The 19,288-nt window shown below is 47.8% G+C and overlaps 1 protein-coding gene and 1 long non-coding RNA gene across 3 annotated transcripts in view; one reads left to right on the forward strand and one right to left on the reverse strand.

The window, feature by feature from the left end:
- nolo (no long nerve cord) overlaps window positions 1–19,288 on the forward strand; it is a 264,081-nt gene that overhangs the window by 108,165 nt on the left and 136,628 nt on the right. The gene's annotated exons all lie outside the window — the stretch shown is intronic.
- Window positions 16,180–18,562, reverse strand: LOC129387547 (uncharacterized). Its single transcript, XR_008614711.2, has 3 exons — window positions 18,458–18,562; window positions 17,915–18,020; window positions 16,180–16,238 (listed from the first exon to the last, which is right to left on the reverse strand). It is a non-coding gene; the product is annotated as an uncharacterized lncRNA (long non-coding RNA).

Genomic DNA, 19,288 nt, shown 5'->3' on the forward strand with positions numbered 1-19,288 from the left:
TACGAACAATTCTAGCGCAAGGGATATATTTTTTTTTTCTGAGTGAGGGTCCTGTTGAGCACTGGCAGGCAGGCAGGCCGGCAGGAAACATAACAGCTCACAACGCCATGCGCTGCCAGAGAAGGTCGCTCGCGTGATCACGTGCGCTATTTTCGTCCTTCCACGTCTGTGTAATCGGCGCGTGTGCTTAACTCATGGTCGTTATCTGTGTGTACACGACTCTCGGCTGGCCCGTGCGGTCGCAGGGAGCGGCGCAATAGGTTCGCTGTCCTCCTGGTCGTCGGGCGAGCGCTTCCTCTGAAACTCAGATGTTGTTCCGTGTATAACGGGGCATGCGTGCATTCTATCCGGTGTATGCTTTTCAGCGTCACACGACACGCACGGTACAAAATAAAGCGCAGTCCGATGGAAATTAGCCCGTGATACGACAGAAAATATGTGGCTGAGAGCGCACAGTCAAGCGCGTGCTCGACGAATCGCGGGACTCGAGTCCTCCAGACCAGCTGGCCTCTATTCGTCGTGGCATGTTAGCGCTGTGTAGTCAGCGAGGTGAAAACAGAGTGTGGGTGTCACTTGCAGTAATTTGGAATAAACACTCTGCAGGCATCTCGACTTTGGACGGCTTATTTCCTTTCACTCGACCTCCTCCAGAGATATAGTGTTGCCCACTTGTAATGGCGCCGTCTATTCTTGCGAAATGCCATTTCGTATTCTTCGCACATCTTTTTTTCCCCCTTACCGGTTATTGAGGTAGGATGGGCAGGCATATCTCTTATCATCTATAGCGCTATGAAACTCACACATACACGCACGCATAGTGTAATATGCATACGTGCACAGAGCTGTCCTCGGCGAGACGCAGGCTTCTAGTAGCATAGACCAGTGCTGTGCGAGGCGTTGGAACAACTGTCTTAATTGCGCCTTATCGGATTTGGTCTGTTTCTATAACAAAGATTGTCGGTCAGATAAGCGTTGTTCTGTTGAAATGGCAGGATGATAGAGGCCTTGACGTCCCTGGCAGTGAGAGAGCAATTCTAGAAAGAAAAAGCGGGAACTCAGGACCCGTATTTATAAAACAGCTACCATGGTAAATACAGTGAGTGACAGGAAAGCAAGAACAGCGAGGTTAACTAGACTGTCGAGTACTTTATATTGTATACGTGGGGTGGTGTGGAGAAAGAGAGAGAGAGAGGCCGAAAGAGTAAAAGAGACACGTGTTCAAATTGATCCCGTGGACTGTAGGCAAGATACACGCTACACTGTAAAATTATTTACACCATTTAAAGTGAAAAATGGTGTAAATGCGCCTATAACTCACACCCTTAGGGTGTGAGTTATAGGAACATTTACATTGGCCTTTTTCACTTTTAAAGGTGTAAATTATTTTACAATGTAGTCCGCTAGAAGGTGCCTGCAGAAAGCCATTGAGAACGTTAGACTGTCAAAAGCTACTGGGATGTGGCAAAAAGCTCTCATGAAAAAGAAAGTGCGGGAATTCGACCCTTGATTCTCACGCCTGTTCATGCGCAATTTTTTAATTGCAATTCCGGACAAAGTCAGTTACCTACATGTCTCCTTTTGGAGCCAGTAAAGGAGGATGTGGCAACTATTGGAGCCAATCACAGACGAGTGCAGGATGGAATTCGACGTTGTCCGTAATTGCATCTCGCTCACCGGAACGGAAAAGGCAACGGCGGAGTAGCAGTCCAGAGTCGAAGGTTTTGCAGGAACCCGGTGCTACGTGAGTCTGTTAGACTTGAGCTTGTTCCTCGGGCAGTAAACAACCTAGCGAACTTAATCTACACTGCGCGGGCTTGTGCACCCAAGCCAGAGGCGTCCGTTCGCCAGATTTGTCGTTTCTAAGCAACGCAACACGCACTTCACAACTCAAGCGGGGCACTGAAACGCGAAAGCTAAAATAAAAAGAAAACGGGGGACACGCAGGAAAAAAGCAAAACGACGACTGCCCCAAGAGGCGAGAGCTTTGTGCGGACCAAGAAGGAAACGTTCCTTTTGCAACGGGAGGCAAACTAAACACTGTCCCACCGCAGCAGCCTTGTGTGCGCTGGCAAAACAGAACCCCGCGCGTAATACACTTGCAAGGGGGGTGGTGCCCTGACCGCCTCTTCCTGCGTCCACACTCTGCGGTCGGCCCTGTCGGACAACAGAGCGGCGCAGGTTCGCGGGCGCATTCCTCGGCTTGTGCGTGCGCCAGTACATGTGTGCACACGCGAACGCGTTCTGTCGCCCCAGCAAAATATGCGCGCGCGCGTTCCTTTGTACGAGAACAAGTGCGTGGGATGGATCTCGGCGTGGCGCGCATCGTTTGCCTTTTGGCTTCGGCCTCGCGGCGAGCGAGCAAGCAAGCGCAGACCTCACACGAGATGGTGCCGCGCGGAAGGAAGCCTCCTGCTCCTCCTGTCGTTCGCCTTGTCCTATAAGCGGCCCGAGGCAGCTGGAGCACAGTGAATCACAGCAGGTAGCTCAGTGCTAACGCCAGTGCATGCCACTGGTCGAAACACTTCATATCTTCGCGCAAACATAGAGCCATTGGTGCGCACACGCATCTCTCTACCTTTCTTTTTTGTTTGTTTTAGACACGCTGTTCAATGGCACATGATCGAGAAGAAGAAGAAGCAAAACAAAAATTCACAACTCCAGCTTTAGCTTCTCGAAAGGTATTAAACATACTGCACTGTATAGTATATACGACAGAAAATGGCGGTCTCTTATTCGGCGACCACGCTTGATCTCTATTAAATGCATTGCACCATGAAGAGGTCTCATTTGAATGTGATCAGATTGGTAATATTTTTTTTCTGTGTTCCATTATTTGTTCGCTAAGTCGACCATGTTGCATCAGGCTACTTTTTTTTTTTTATTCATCTCTTAGAACTTTAGTCACCATTGATCCCTTCTCACCTGGTGTTACTCTCGCCTGCTGATGTGGCGCGTGTCGTTGGCGTTCTGCTGCGGAGCAGATGGTCGCGGATTCGATTCCCAGCCGCACTTTGTGGCGGCGGTTCGAGCTTCTGTGTCATTTATGCCCGCAAACGTCATTGTTAACAATGTACCGGAGGAGTGGGGAGGGCAACAGTGCTGCAGGACTTGTGCAAGAAAAGGCTGTCATTGAAGAATGAATTAGGGATAACCACTCAGATAAAAAACCCGCGACGCATTCAACCTGGACCAGAATCAGACAAAGGACGACTAGGTAAGTGTTTGTGATAGGTGGGGTCGTACAGCGAAATATGCCGTGGGGCCTTTGTGCTCTAATTGAGTTGTATTTTTGTGCGCTTCCAGTTTATGTTAGCATGATGGAGGCCACCATCATAAAATGTCGAAGATTGCCAAGTGTATCCCTCGTTTGCGTAGTGGTGTGGATAACAGTTGTCAGTTGAATGCTCCGTCGTGGTATCTTTACCTGTACTGTAATTACATTTATTATAATTTATTTTCCGAAGAAACACAGAGAAATGGAGTAGTCGAGGTGATCTCTACCTCAATCTCTGCACATCAATGCATATATAACGTAGTTATTAAAACCGAATAAGACGCGGAACATTATGAAGTAAGAACAGGAATGGAGAGAACATCATTGCTGTCCTAAACTTCGTATTGTATCGCGTTCTTTTACAACATAATAAGTAACCATGGCGAGCCATCTAGCATAAACCAACTAGCCTAGCAAAAAGTATAGTGATGCATTTATAACAGAACGGAACACGAGCTGAATTGACAAAGCTTCTCGTTCGCAAATCTCGTTTGCCATCGGTCAGCCGCCTCCGTTAATGGTATGTCCGGCGTCAGTGATTGGCCGGAATTTTCTTTCAATTCTAGTGTTAAGAGTTTTTTCTCAATGCGGACCCAGAACCGGAATGTCCCTCACAGGCGCGCGTCAAACGGCACCGGCAATCGTACGTGTGGTTGGGCCTTTAGCGTCCTCTTCCGCGCGCTCCAAGCCTCGAGAAATGCCGACGCGGAACATTTCCTCGAACTACGCGTGAGCAGCTAGGAGAAAGGCACCGGCGTTTGGGATGCGCGGTGTCTCGCGTCCGTCCACTGCGCTCCGCTGATGAAGAAATCGAGGGCGCGGTTCAAGGGCGTCACTGACTGCGCAACCTCCGCCGCGCTGTATACTATATGGCTCGTCTCGGCTGGACGCGTGCTGTCTATGGGGGCCCCGCATCCCGCGGCATCTTCACCTGGCGCTGGACCTTTCAGTCCGAACCGTGACGGGCGCGTGCGTGCGTCGTGGACGCTGGCCGCACGTTGCGCGGCTCGTCTTCTCTGCGCGCGTAGCCGGGGCTCTCCCAGCAGCACATCACGCACGGTTCCTGTCTGCCGCCGAGAGGCGTCGGCCCCGTGTGTTTCTGGAGCTCGTAAATCAGGCTGTGCCCTACGCCTCCACCCTCCTCCCCCCGCCCCGGTTGGGATGAGAGGCGCGCGGGAGCCGAGCTGCTGCCCGCGCCGCGCTTTGAATTGCGCGGTGGATGGACGCGCCGCCGATGGGCCGACGTCGCTGCGCGGATATTATATACGCGTTCTCCTCCTCCTCCTCCTTCTCCTCTCTCTCTCTCTCTGCCAGCGCGCGTGGGGCCGCGCAATATGCGCTTAAGCCGTCGTTCTAAACACCGAGCGTCCCGTTTGTCGACGACGGTGCGGTACGTGAAACAAAGAAAGCCTGTCCCGGCAGATGGTTCGTTGTCGGTTCGCCGCGCGCTATCGTATGGCTACACCGTATTACGTGCGGCGCCGTGGATACAAGGGACTTCGCATCGTGACCGCTCGCCCAAGCTGTGCGGCATTTTCAGCTTGCATGCGTCTGCCGTATTTGCCCGACCGCGGAAGCCGTTGTGTATTAATGCGACTTCCGCGAGAAACCTAAATTCCCTCGCGACTGATCTAGAAAGTTTGAGATTGCTAGGCATTGGGGCCGATCTCCACTACTGGAAAAGCTGGCGCCACCGTCGGCGTGACATGGCATGAGGGATCACGTGGACACAGCGGCCACGTCGGCTGCTTCGGAAGCGCCGAAGCGAACTGAAATCTAAAGTTTAAAGTTCCACTTGTGGTGCTGTTCTGATTAAGTGGTGAGGTTTCCCCGCCTTGGGTATCTGCGGGACAGTATTTGAAAGCACTATAATAGGTAGTGGCTGCTTTTGGAGGCGTGTGTGCAGCATGGTAGGCTACTGCACGGTGCCGCAGTGCCGGACGTACGCAACGGAGCCTGGGGCCCTATAACGTAAAACTATTCCAATATGTTTTTATTCCAATCTCCTGACGTCAAATTTGCGTAACCGCCGACGCAAGCACGGGGCGGTCACCCGCAGGGTTGTCTGAACACACCAATCAAACGCTCTCCTCGTTCATAGGAGGTCACTTTTGTTTGCTTGAAAAACGAATAACATTGCCTACACTGAGCGGCTTGTTTTATCTAATTGGCTGACAAGAGGTGAGGAGCACGCTCAAGTGGAGAGGGATACGATGGGGCCGAGCCCCTGCACTGAAAATCGATAACCGGATGAAGGGGGTGCTGCCGGCGTCGGCGATTGGTCCGCTTGCCCTTACTTAGCTTGCGGTGGCTGGTTGAAAATCGCGGCGGCATGCAACGGAAGCTTAAGAATGACGCTAACACGGATCCACAGCAAAGAAGAGTTGGCATAATGAGGTCGTAAACGTGCCGAAAGTGCCCGAAATCGTTACACGGCTACGCAAGAATCTTTATTATACGCAAATAAACCCATGCTCTCCGGCAGGCGCGAGTAGCCAGCGCCTGAGCGATCGGCGGCAGCCATCTTTTATTTCTTTCGGAACGGGGCAGCCTGCGGCTATTCAGAAGAAAATTCAGTTTTGTTCGGCATGTTAATGCGTCTTTAATGCGTACACGTCACTTTGAAGCGTGAGTTTTCGCGTTTCTGTGACGTCGCGTGACAGGCAGGTAAAGTGGGCGCAACCCGAAAACTTTTGACCAATAGCCGGAAGCTAATAGCGAGAAGGCGTCGAATCAGAAATAACAATTTTTCTTTTTTCGGTCAAATCATGCATAATAAATCTGTACACGTCATATCAGATGGAGAGGTATCGCGGTTTTCGTGACGTCGCGTGACAGACGGGTGAAATGGAGGTGGTCCAAAAAAGCTTTTGACCAATCGCAGAGGGCGGACAGCAGAATTGGAATAGAAAAGTTTGGAATAGTTAGTACGTTATAGTACGTTATAGCGCCCCTGGTGTCAGCCTTATTCACACGTAGCCGCAGGACAAGAAGCTGCGTGAAGCTTGGCTCGCGAAACTTAGAACCGGTAAACAGCCATTGGCTACAACTCGGGTTTGCAGCAAGCAAGCGAGGAAGATTTTTGGTACGGTGTCGGGTGTGCAATGTTCGTTGAGTAGCAGAAAACGCGCACTGAAATGCTCGCCCGCGTCCTCTCACCGGCTAATGTAATAATGCTTTATTTACTCTATGAACTTGTTGATGCTAGATTCTGGCAAGTCCACTGGAATGGGAAGGCAGCGGTAAGAAGCGCATAAAAAAAAGGCATGTCACATGGTCATGCTTGTTTTATGAATTAATGTACTGGATTACGAGAAAGAAGCAGCAGGAAATCGCACGCTGAGAAGAACCATAAACATACAGTACGCCGCATCTTGAGAAATAATGTTACCCGCCGTGGTTGCTCAGTGGCAATGATGTTGGACTGCTGAGCGCACGAGGTCGCGGGATCGAATCCCGGCCACGGCGGCCGCATTTCGATGGGGGCGAAATGCGAAAACACCCGTGTACTTAGATTTAAGTGCACGGTAAAGAACCCCAGGTGCTCCGAATTTCTGGAGTGCCTCCACTACGGCATGCTTCATAATCAGAAAGTAGTTTTGACACGTAAAACCCCATAATTATTTAGAATTAATATTAAAACGTCCAAGAATTTAGAAGAAAAAAAAAGACTGAATCGTCGCGACGGCACATCACAGTCACCGTAGGCTGTGATGTGCCGAAAGAAATTATTTTTGAACAGCTCTGATAGCATCCACGCAACAATGGTTGCTTGTGTACTGTCAAATGTTCATATTATGCGCCCCAAAAGCTCACAGCATGGTGCGAAAACGCGCTCGCAGCGAAAGCAAAACATTGTGCGCGGACATGCATGCAGACACGCAGTCGGTCGCTGCGAACCCGTGCGATCGCTGCATTGAGGTTTCATTCTGTTATGCTCCATTTGGTTATACAGAAAACCCACTATAAGAACACATTTCACATAGTTTGCTCTCAGTCTTTGCCTACCTTTCACGCAAGAAGCCGGTTCGGGAGACTCTATCGCGGCGACCGCGTGCAGTGGCGTTCACTGTACATATTCTTTAAAGAGATGGCGTCTGTAAACGATTCTGTGTTTCCAATTTGCCCAAGATTATTATTTCGAGAGTAAAAAACTTGCCTCGTTTTGAGAGTACTTACAAAAATCTCCAGGAGGGCTGCCGCGTGGTATTTTTACTGAGCGTTGTAAGCCAAACCTATAAGGAGCACGCCAAGTTAACCCTCATACAACGCAAGGGAGGCGCTTCCGACAGATCGCGACTCCTTAAGTCCTCGCCCCCATTACAATGCGAAAAAGAGCAAAAACGGGCGAGTGATTTATTTAGATGACATTGGCAATGTTGGCAAATGTTGCGTCGCCGACTTCTCTACAAACAATAGATTGTCCAATCAGCAAGGGATGACAATATGAGGCGATGTGACAAACAAACAAACAAACAAACAAACAAACAAACAAACAAACAAACAAACAAACAAACAAACAAACAAACAAACAAACAAACAAACAAACAAACAAACAAACGAACAAACAAACAAACAAACAAACAAACAAACAAACAAACAAACACAAACAAAAACAAACAAGCAAACTAACAAACAAAAACAAACAAACAAACAAACAAACAAATGGTCCGGGAATAAAGCACATTTCGTAAACATGCTTAAACAACAGCAGCAATATCTAAAGACCTATACCTCGGTGGTGCCCGTTTTGGTGCAAGGGTATCAAACATAATTGATTCATAACCATGCAGCCTTCGTAAACACATACTGCCACTGTCCCGCTCAAAATAAATAGATTAGAGTAGTTAGTTGCTGTACAGCGCATTCCCGTTTTAAGTTTACCGTGAATACAACAAACCACCGGGGAAAAAAATATCAAGCTCCGCATAATGTAACGATTCTATTCAAATTCCTTTCATTTTCGTGGTCAATGGATCGAGCTGTGCTTCGGCCACGTTATAGCCCCGGGATCGGCCGGCCACGAACGGTGGGTGATAAGAAAGGAAAGAAGAATCGAGCGAAAAGAATAGAGTGAAACGCCTAGTGCATCGTGCCCATAATCAGTACGACGCGGTATCACGACGATGCCGACGCAAAAACAGACAAGACTGCTACGCGCGTTGGTTCTAGCCTCGCGTGCCTCTGGCAGCCGCGTGTATCGATGGCAGAAACGGGGGAGGCAGAGCATCACGGGGTCGTGACGCAGCGTCGGGAAATCCGCTGTCTAAAGGAAAACAGATCTGCGACCGCTATCACGTCCTCTCATTTCGCCAAGCCAAGGTGAACAACAAAACGTCTGGAATCGTTAACGCTCGCGCAAGATGGCGTCGCTCGCAAGGAGGGGCTAAACACATCTGCACGATTGTGCCTTCGCGCGCGGCTGCATTTATTTATTTATTTGTTTATTTTAACCTCGCATAGCAACACCTAGGTTAAGATAGAATATTTACCGTGCCCGTAAATCTAGACAATTACGAGCGTTTACACATTTGGTCCCCTTCAGAATGCCGCCAACGTGGCAAATAAGCACACTCTCGCCAATTCCGGTGCTTAGCAGCCGAACTCCGCATCTACTGACTCACCGCGGCTGTTCAGAGTTTGCTTTTGAGGTCTGTACGACTGTGGGCAAATAAATTGATCGTTCGTGAAATGTTGTTGCTAAAAAAAAAAATAGAATCAGCTTCGCCGAGCTCATTTGGCTGGAATCGAAGCTTCAATATAGATTACGGCAGCAGCGTTGCTCAATTTCTTGTATTCTTCTAAATCGTACCTCGTTCTGATAATCAGGCACATTCACTATGTCGCAGTTCCACAAAGACCGTCATTAATCTTTAAAACTAAACGCACACAAACAAAAAGAGCACACAAGAGCTGACTCGTGAACTTTCCCATTCTCCCGAGACACTGAGAGCGGAGGCTTCCGAATTCAGAGGTAGGATAATACCTGATAAGTATAACAACGTCCTAAGACGACTTCGTTTAGCCAGTGACGACGGAAGTGCTCTTTCGAGCTTGACTTCCTAGATGGCTCGTTACCTGGGTCTTTCACTCCGTGTTGGTGCAGATCGCAACCACGGATTATGCGATGCATACCAGACGCACACATTTTATGTATTGCATGGAAAACTATACTGAGCGAAAGCGCAACGTAATTTTGAGCTTGTGCGATGGTATTACAGTTGTGCATTAAGGAATGCTCGTGTTATACGTGTACTTATGCTTTTCTCGGGGTCTGCTTTTCACCCGCTAACAAATTGAAGTTATCGCTCAGAGCAAGATAGACGCGCCTGCATGATTTGGAACTTACTCGAAGGTTACTGTTGATTCTATCTGTTGTCGCCGACCTCTTGTAATCCTATTGTATGCGCGACGCGAATTGTGTACTGTTTTCTGGAAGGCAAGTGGGCACGTGCGATTACGCTGGAACGTTCGACGAGTCATGTATAAAAGCCGATGCGCTTGTCCCCTACTGTAGATTAGATTTTCGACGATCGCCGACTTTGCTTGCCGCTGTCGTTGTGCTTGGGTGTTACTTGTTTTGCTGAGCACAAGGTCACCGAATAAAGAGTTAAATTTGTAATTTATTTATTTATTAGATACTTGCATCGCCCATGCGGGCATTACAGCAGGGGGGATTACATTTTAAAGGAAGGAACAAGTAATCACATACATAAAGCGCGATAAAATGCATCATTGTTTTCAATATTAACAATGTCAGGCGAAAGAGCATTCCATTCTCTGATAGACCGAACAAAAAAGAATAACTAAAGACGTGACCCTTGAAAGGATACTCGCGGACTTTCAGCGCATGGTCGCGTCTCAACGACGTATAAGCAGGCGACTTCATATATCTTTCTCTCTCAATCCCTGTTTTTGAATAATAAACAGCGTGGAAAAATTTCAACCTCAGGTTTTTTCGCCGGTCTTTTAATGCTTGCCACGATAATTTAATTTTGCTTTCTGTCATACTTAATTTTCTACTATAGTCATTAAGAACAAACCTAGCTGCTCTATTCTGCACTCTTTCAAGCTGTTCTGTGAGATCAGCCATGTACGGATCCCAACAAATACAACCGTAATCAAGTAAACTACGAACATAAGTGAAATACAATTGCTCTTTTAATTTATTTGGTATTTGACTGAAGGTACGGCGGAGGAAACCCAATGAACGTATTGCATTATTTTTAATATGCGTAATCTGCCTGTTCCATCTTAAGTCAGACGTCATTAAAATCCCTAAATATTTGTATTCGTCAAGTTTCTTTAATGCCATATTACTCAAGGTATAAGTGCATGGCTCAAATGCGCGCTTCCTTGAAAAGGTGACGTAAACACATTTTTCAACATTTAGTGACATTTCCCACGTATTGCACCACGTTCCTATAAGGTCTAAATCAGTCTGTAATAATGAAATGTCATTTGCGTTATCTCTGACTCTATAAATGACACAGTCATCCGCAAACATTCTAGATGAAGACGTAAGATCACTTTCAATATCATTAATAAAGAGTAGAAATAAAAGGGGACCTAAAACTGATCCCTGAGGAACACCTGAGGTAACTGGAAGATATACAGAAGAAAAACCGTTGAGCACCACAGACTGCTCTCTTGCACGAAGATATTCGGCAATCCAAGCTATGACACTATTGTCCAATTTGTAGGCCTTAAGTTTTGAGATGAGAATATCATGTGCAACGACATCAAAGGCTTTTTTGAAATCTAGAAATATGCAGTCTATTATTTTGGTTTTGTCTATTGCCGAGGCCAGATCATGAAAGAATTCTACTAACTGTGTAGAGCATGAAAAACCTTGTCGAAAACCATGTTGACTAGAGCTTAGAATATTGTGCTTAACTAAGTGTGACATGATTGAAGTATAAATTATGTTTTCCATTAACTTGCATGTGATACTTGTTAAAGATATCGGTCTGTAGTTTTCAACGGCACTTCTCGATCCGCCTTTGTGAATGGGTACAACTCGTGCCAGCTTCCAATCACGCGGTAAACAAGACTCAGATAAACACTTTGTAAATAACCGAGAAAAGTAAAAACACAATATTCCAGAACAGTTTTTAAGAATCGCTGCCGGAATATCATCAGGGCCACAAGCGGTCGTCGGCTTCATCTCCTGCAGTAATTTACGCAAACCTTCTACGCCAAATATAACCTCGGGCATTTGTTTAATGTCCATTTGGCAGATCACATTAAGAGTGCGAGAACGCTTTGGTCTAAACACTGACAAGAAAAAATCACTAAAAAGTTTCACTTTGTCTTCATCAGCATCATTTATGGTTTCAGAGCTCTTTAAGGGGGGATCAACTCACAGTTTCGACACTGCGTCATTATTCAGCGTCACTACAACGTGACATTCGCAACTTTGCGATCTTGTTGGGCTTATCTGTTGCGATACAGCCAACCCGCAGCCGCGTACCAGACACTTACCTAAACTCGTACTAACCCCAATGGCTATGCGTTCAATCAAGAAAAAGAAATACGTCAACTTTTACTAAGAATGCCAGTAAACTTCAATAAACTTCGAACTTTGATATCTTCAATTTCAACGGTTGTATCTTGGCAAGCACGGCTCCAGCAGTAGTCACTACTTCGATGGCATCGGGTAACAGTGAATCTGAAATATATGCACAAACGAAGTTTTGGCTAACATCACGAATAATACATGCGGCACGTGTCGCAAACTGTCCACATAACGGCTGCATTCATGTGAGGCGCACGTTACCTCTTCGCCCTGAAACGTAATAATGTTTGTCGGTAATACTCCGGTTTGTTTGTCTTGCCCAACGAGGGGAGAATATGACTGCCGTGCGATACGAGCGACCGCGTTTCGCGGTGGGCGGTTCACACTGCGACGCGATTCATCCACGGAGTGTACTTCGCGAAATCGATGCCGCTCGACAACGAGAGCCCACAGCGGTGCGGCGCACAGCGTCACGATTGACTTCGAGCCCTTATACATCAACGGTTTTTGTGTATCCCTTTCTGTGTCTCCATAGCGTCCATCATTATTTACTCTCATTTTACACACTGGCGCATTGCTTCACTCGGGAATAATGCGTAGTTCGTTAAAGAAGAAGCACCTTGGTGCAGAAATCTACATTGTCAGATCGGATCCCAGTGTGCGACAGCGTTAGCTTGTCAAGTTGATGTGGTATTGGCCAGGAGTGCATTACCCACCTACGAAGAGTTGTTCTACGTACTGTCTGCTCGAAAGGAGCGTATGTGATCCAAACGTCCCCGAACTCATCCCGTTCGCTCTCGCATTGAGTGGATACTCTAGATGGAACGTCGCAATTAGTATCCCAGCCTAAGTATCCGCCGCTTGAGGAGCTGCCCCAGCCGTTGCCTTTGTCGTGACGAGAGAGAGACGTACAGGCAAAAGGAAATAAATAGTAACAAGGACACTGCAGTATCGGCATTGCGGTCCGAAGGAACCAACTTGGCACGTGAAAAACGAACCGCCATTCAACTCACTGAAATTGAAACGTCCGAAAGTCGTTTGGTCCGGACCGCGTGGTACTTCTGTCCACGTCTGCCCCGTGGGCAGTGGCTTTATTTCCATCTCCTGCCCGACAATAGAGGCACTTCTGTTCTTGAATGGGTCTCGACTAAAGAAGGCAAGACCAGACCGAGGACTATAGATGTTGCCTTCCAATATATATATTTTCTTGCTCTTTGTAATCTCCCAGGCCACCTGTGATCAAGCCCGGTGAGGACGAACCAAAAGCTAAGACGTAATTGCAGGGAACGAAAAAAAAAAAAAGAAGCCGGCTGGAAAGAGAGACAAAAAGAAAGAGCGAAAGAAAAGGGTATAGCGTAGAGCTACGCGAGACAGAGATTGAGCGTTACGCAACGACAAATCTTTCAGTCTAAAAGATGTGTAGGAGGAGACAGACCGAAGAGGAAATACGCCGACGAGCGTTATTGGGCGCGGAACATTAGTTACGCGACCGGGCTTTGCACTTGCTGGCTCGCTGCACCAGACAATCGGGAGGTTTTCTACGCAGAAGGTTTGAGCCCCGGTTGCCCCCTTTCACTTTTTTCATTTCTTTCTCTCCTTCTTTTTCCCTTTTTCTTCTCGTTCCCGCGGTTTGTCCGGGACTGTCAGGCATTCGCCATCCCCGCGAGACGCGGTTTTTCTCTCCCTCTCCCAACCCCAGCCCGTCTCCTCCGCTTTCCCCGGGGCTAATTTTCCGAAAGCGGAAGCATAAAAGGGAGAGAAATTTCATTTCTGTAATGACCCGTCCGCCCGCCCGCCCTCCAGCCTCGCCAGGGCCGCGTCGAGCGATCCGCTCACTTGCAATGTACGACTCAGTCGCAGGGATCGTCGCGTGGAGGGGGCGGCGTGGGGAAGGAGCCGAACCCTACTATAGTCCGAAAAGAAGCCGGTTGAGGTGAAGGAGGCTGTACTGGAAAGACGCAAGCTCTCTCTCCCCTTCCTCCGCTTCCTCCTCTGTCTCCCCCCCCCCCTCTACCCTCCCAATCTCACTCACTGTTTCAGTAGCCGTTCAAGACTCTACAGCCCCATCGCGGTCTCGTGCCTACCAGCCATCGTCGACGTCCGCCTCGTCGAGAGAAAAAGTTCGAGATTCGTTTCCGTGATCGATAGAATTTCCGGAAGCCCCCCGCCGCTGGCAGACGAGAAGGCGCAGTATACAGAAAGTTGAAGATGAGGGTAAAAGGGAGCCGGCCCGAAACGACAACAGCGGTAGTTGCGAAAGTGAGACACACACACGCACGCAGAGAGAGAGAGAGAGAGAGAGAGGGTGCGTGTGTGACTAGTTGAAGCGTCCAGTGTGCAGCGTGGAGACAACGGTCGAAGCGAAGCAAAACGAGATCATTCCGCGCACTCACGCTCGCACCCAGGCAAAGAGGCTGCAGAATTGGCAGAGTAATCGGTCAGTATCTGCGCGCGACGGACGTCCCTTCGCTCATCGCCGATGCGCGTTCTGCTTGGTAAACCACGCAATCTCTCTCTCCCCCTTCTTTCCCTCCTCCTCCTTCTTGCGTGGCCGTCGTGAGGCGACGAGGCACAGCGACGGACAAAAGCGGACCACGACGTCGTCTTCCACTGCGTCTTGCGTGCTCGTTGTTCGAGTGGGCGGCCCGAGAGACGCCTTTTGTCGGCGATGACCGTAAGACTCGGTTTCTCCGATCTGGAGTGGAACGCGATACTTGCGAAAGCGCGAAAATTGGGATGGGAAGGGGTGGTGTGAGAGAGAGAGAGAAGTCCCAATAGTGCGTATTTCGCAATTTCGTCGGGAAACGTCGCTGCGCGCCTCGCTTCGTTTGAGCTTCAATGCTCCCTCCGCACAACTCGGCGGTCTTTCTTACTCGACCTTTACGTCGCTTTCTTTCTGTTTCGAGTACGATTCTTCTGGTCTTTATGTGCTGTAAGGACCATAAGTTGGTTAGAAGAAAGGAAAGTAAAATCTGAGATTAAGTCGAACAAAATGAAAGGCGGAGGCATGTGTGACGTAGCCGTAGACGTACTCACCTACTACTTTCTTCGTTTTTTACAAATATCTTAGTGCGTTAGTGAAGTCACTGGGCTTCACAAGACGATTGCTTATTGATTGATTGACTTATCAGTGGTGCTAGCTGAATATTACAAAAGCGAAGAAGTAATAAATAATGAACTAAACGTCAATTTAGCATTGTGCAATATGTTAGCAATTGTGGCACTTTACCAACCTGTTATAGAAAAGCTTCACGAAAGAAGCGAAGTAGTGCACAAAAGAAGGAAAATAAGAGATCAGTACAAAGGCGGGTGGGCACACTTTAATGCAAACATTGAAGGTAACTCTGCGCTTTCCCAAGGTTAACTGGACAATGCTCAGAGCGGCCAAGAGTTCCTATTTGTGAAGGCTGCCCAGGATCTAAGAATAAGGCATTGACTGAGGCAGCACCAACGGTTGCCCAATATTGAGAGCTTGATATCTGACTATGCAACTCCTCTTTCTCCTCCCTCTGTAAATACAGTCCCCAAAATAAGTTGCGCACAAATCCGTAGCGTAGAACAAATTTCACCAAAGGAAAAACTGGCTCCCGTCTTAAACACAGAGATGTTTCTTCTTGATGAAAAACTGGAGACGTTAGCCAGGCTCTATGCCTGACATACTACTCCAGATATAGCACGAAAGATGAGATGATAGAGCCCGATTGAACACTAACACGACCGGATAAAACATGCAAATCGGAGCAGTAACACAGGCAATTAAAAAATGTAGAAAGCTCGTATTCTGGGAAAAATTGATATGTCAGCCTGATATTTTGTGTAGACTGGTGTTATTATAGATTGCCTGGCGCAGTAGCTCGGGTCAGGGTCTGGAAGGAAACCGAACCAAGACAGCTGTAGAGCTGTGACTACTGTGTTTCCTAAAAGAAGAATTGAGTTGCTCCTCTTTGTAGCATTGTATTGCAATCACGTTGAAGGTAAACTTGGCTTCAATCATTGAAGTTTTTGAAGAAAGGGAGAGAAGCAGAAAATATTTCTTTTTAGAACCACAGTGGGACAGTTTTTCTTTTATTTCTTTTATTTTTCTTTTTTCATTCATTCAAGAGAGAGAAAACTTTATTGATCAGTTAATCGGAGTTATGGCAGGTCTGGGTGGGGCCCTTAGTCCAGGGCTCCACTGGCTCTTGCGGCTCGCAGAGCTTGGTCCAGGAGGGCCAATTGGCTACCCGTAGTAGTGCCTCGCACTGCCGTACGAAGTCCGTGACGCTTAGAAAAGGTGAGTTGACGTTCCTTGGCCGAGCCGTACATTCCCACGTTGTGTGGTCCAGCGTGGGTTCTGCACCGCACCACGGGCAGGCGTCCGTGTAATATGTCGGGTGCTTCTTGTGTAAGAGGTTTAGGTGTGGGCATGAATTGGTTTGTATGCGACGCCAGTCTTGGGCTTGTCTTCTATACAAGTTTTTGAAGAAAGAGAGAGAAGCAGAAAATATTTCTTTTCAGAACCACAGTGGGACAGTTTTTCACGTTAACTTATTTTTCTTTTTCATTCATTCAAGAGAGAGAAAACTTTATTGATCAGTTAATCGGAGTTATGGCAGGTCTGGGCGGGGCCCTTAGTCCAGGGCTCCACTGGCTCTTGCGGCTCGCTGAGCTTGGTCCAGGAGGGCCAATTGGCTCCCCGTAGTAGTGCCTCGCACTGCCGTACGAAGTCCGTGACGCTTAGAAAAGGTGAGTTGACGTTCCTTGGCCGAGCCGTACATTCCCACGTTGTGTGGGCCATCGTGGGTTCTGCGCCGCACCACGGGCAGGCGTCCGTGTAATATGTCGGGTGCTTCTTGTGTAAGAGGTTTAGGTGTGGGTATGAATTGGTTAGTATGCGACGCCAGTCTTGGGCTTGTCTTCGATACAAGTTTTTGAAGAAAGAGAGAGAAGCAGAAAATATATTTTTCAGAACCACAGTGGGACAGCTTTTCACATTAACTTATTTTTCTTTTACCCCGTACTTCTTGCTCACCACAAACCTAACGCTGCTGCTTGTCAAGTTACTCAAAGTGCAATCAAAGAGAAACGCCATTTTTGTAGTGTGCCATCAACATACTGAAACAGACGATGTAAATAACGTGAGACGGATACTAGTAATGTTCATCTTCGACTAGAATCTCTATTGTCGAGACCGAGACAGAATACTGATTCAATCTCAGTTCCACTCTTTATCCTCTGTCTTTTTGGCTCACCATTGTCACTGGGAATAATGGTTCTGCGCGATACGCGATAAGACAGGAATTGAGATAACAAAAATGTATAATCTGACCATAAACGGCCCAGATGCGATGTACAGTTACGTTTTCCGGGTTATAACTCGTATCAGCAAATATCGCCGATTTATTAAACTTCATTTTACGCAGCTCTTGCTTTTACGAATGCACATTCGTTCTTATGTTTTGTGCCGGACAGTTGTTACATACGTGACACGCAAGAAACTCTAAAGCATCTATTGTGCAACTGCCCATCATGCGGAGATCAAAGACTTGCCCTGGGGAACGCTTCAAGAAGATTCGACAACAAAGCTTTTACATAACAGGGGTCGAATTCAAAGAAAGCTCTCACGCTAGATTTGTTCATAATAGCAAATTTCAGATAATACTAATGTTGAACATTTTACTCACTAAGGTGACCGACCAATGACAAACCTCATTTACGAACGAAAAGCTCTGTGAATTCGACCCCAGATGACCCTGGGACCGCCGTCTCGTGTGTGTTTTGTGGTGTGCCAAGCCACGGAAGCTCTGCTGCGTTCGATGAGATCCGCAAGCCTGTGTGACCACTTGTGACTCATTGAACAATGAACGCCTGCGCATGTGCACGCGTGCACACCGTGAACATTTTCTCTCTCTCTCTCTTTTTTTGCTACTCGTCTTTCAGACCCTTATCCTCCTTCCCCAGTGTAGGATGGCTAATCGGGCTTAACCTGGTTAACCTCTCTGCTTTTCCTTCATCATTTCTCACTCACTCACTCACTCACTCACTCACTCACTCACTCACTCACTCACTCACTCACTCACTCACTCACTCACTCACTCACTCACTCACTCACTCACTCACTCACTCACTCACTCACAACTTACTCAGAAAAGGCATTCACCAAAGCAGGCTTTTCCGCATTAAGAGGCTTTCTCGGGAGAAGCCGCCTTCCGTGATTTGTAGATTGTTCCAAAGGTTATCGCCAGCATACTGAAAATAAGAGGGCGTGCAACCGAAAATATTACCATGGCAACAAACAAGCATCGTTTTAAGTAAATGCATCAATGTATAATAAACGAAAGCACGTCAGCCGAAGTCAAACATGGGTGTCTATTCTGAGACGTGCGTGCAATCGATTGTTCCATCAGAGCATCGACTACTAAAGCCGAGACCACACGCACGATTGCGGACGCGCGCAAGCTCTCGTCTACGCGTCTTGCGCCCGCTGCGTCTCGCGAGGAATGGTGTGGTTTGCATCCACAAATACGCGTGACAGCGCGCGCTCACTGGGCTGATTCACAGACGCCTTCGAAGACGCCACTTCGTACTTTGTTATTGACAGTGTTTCGAAACGCTTCGATAGGTATAAAAGTAATTGTTATATTTTTAGAGCTGTTAGATCAGCACAAAAAGGAAAGGTTAAGTACTTGCTTGTGTCATGCACATCTGCTTCGCTGAGAGTTGAATGTACCGCGCCGTAGCTGCGTAGCCAGGCGCGCCGGCGCGAGGCAGCCCAAGCGCGCGATAACAGAGGGCAGCTGTTCACCGAGATCGTGCCGCGTTTCGACGCGTACGAGCTGTGCCGCGCTGTCTGCGCATTCGCGGGTGCGTGGACGCGGGCTTGCGCGCGTCCGCAAGCGCGCGCGCGTGTGTGTGCGCGTGTGTGTTTGTGGAACAGATGCAACAACAGACAGGTGCATTTATTCGAATAATTTTAACGTGCACCTGCGTCTTGTTGAAACGGATGCCGTACCTCTGGCTCACGGTGTTGCATTTGCATAAGCACTGGGACACCTTAGAAATAGCGCATGCAACCGTCCTTGCGCACCCAAAGCCCTACGCCCCGCTTGCGTTCTTTTTTATACCTTCTTGCATTCGTTTGTAAGCCCGGCAGTTTGCGCTCCCTAACTTATCGTGCAAAACGTAGAACTGCATTTGCGCCATTATTACTAGAATTGCACTTAATTTGCATAAACATGAACGAACACTTCGCTCAGTAAGTATTCCCAGATATGAGTGAGATGCACCGATTATCTCTTAATCATTATTTTTTTTTCAATTTTTTTGTGGCTTTCTTGGACATCCGTACGCTGATAAGTTGAAAAGGAAACAGGCTGGGAGACGCGATGCAGTCCACAGTTTCTGAGCTTTACGAAGAAGAAAATACTTAAAGAGAGAGAAAGTATGAAGAGGAAAGGTAAGGAGATCCACCAGATGAGTGCCTTCAGCAAAATACCAGTAAGGGGGTGATAGGCCTC

Source organism: Dermacentor andersoni, chromosome 2 (genome assembly GCF_023375885.2).
Source record: "Dermacentor andersoni chromosome 2, qqDerAnde1_hic_scaffold, whole genome shotgun sequence".
NCBI lineage: Eukaryota > Metazoa > Arthropoda > Arachnida > Ixodida > Ixodidae > Dermacentor > Dermacentor andersoni.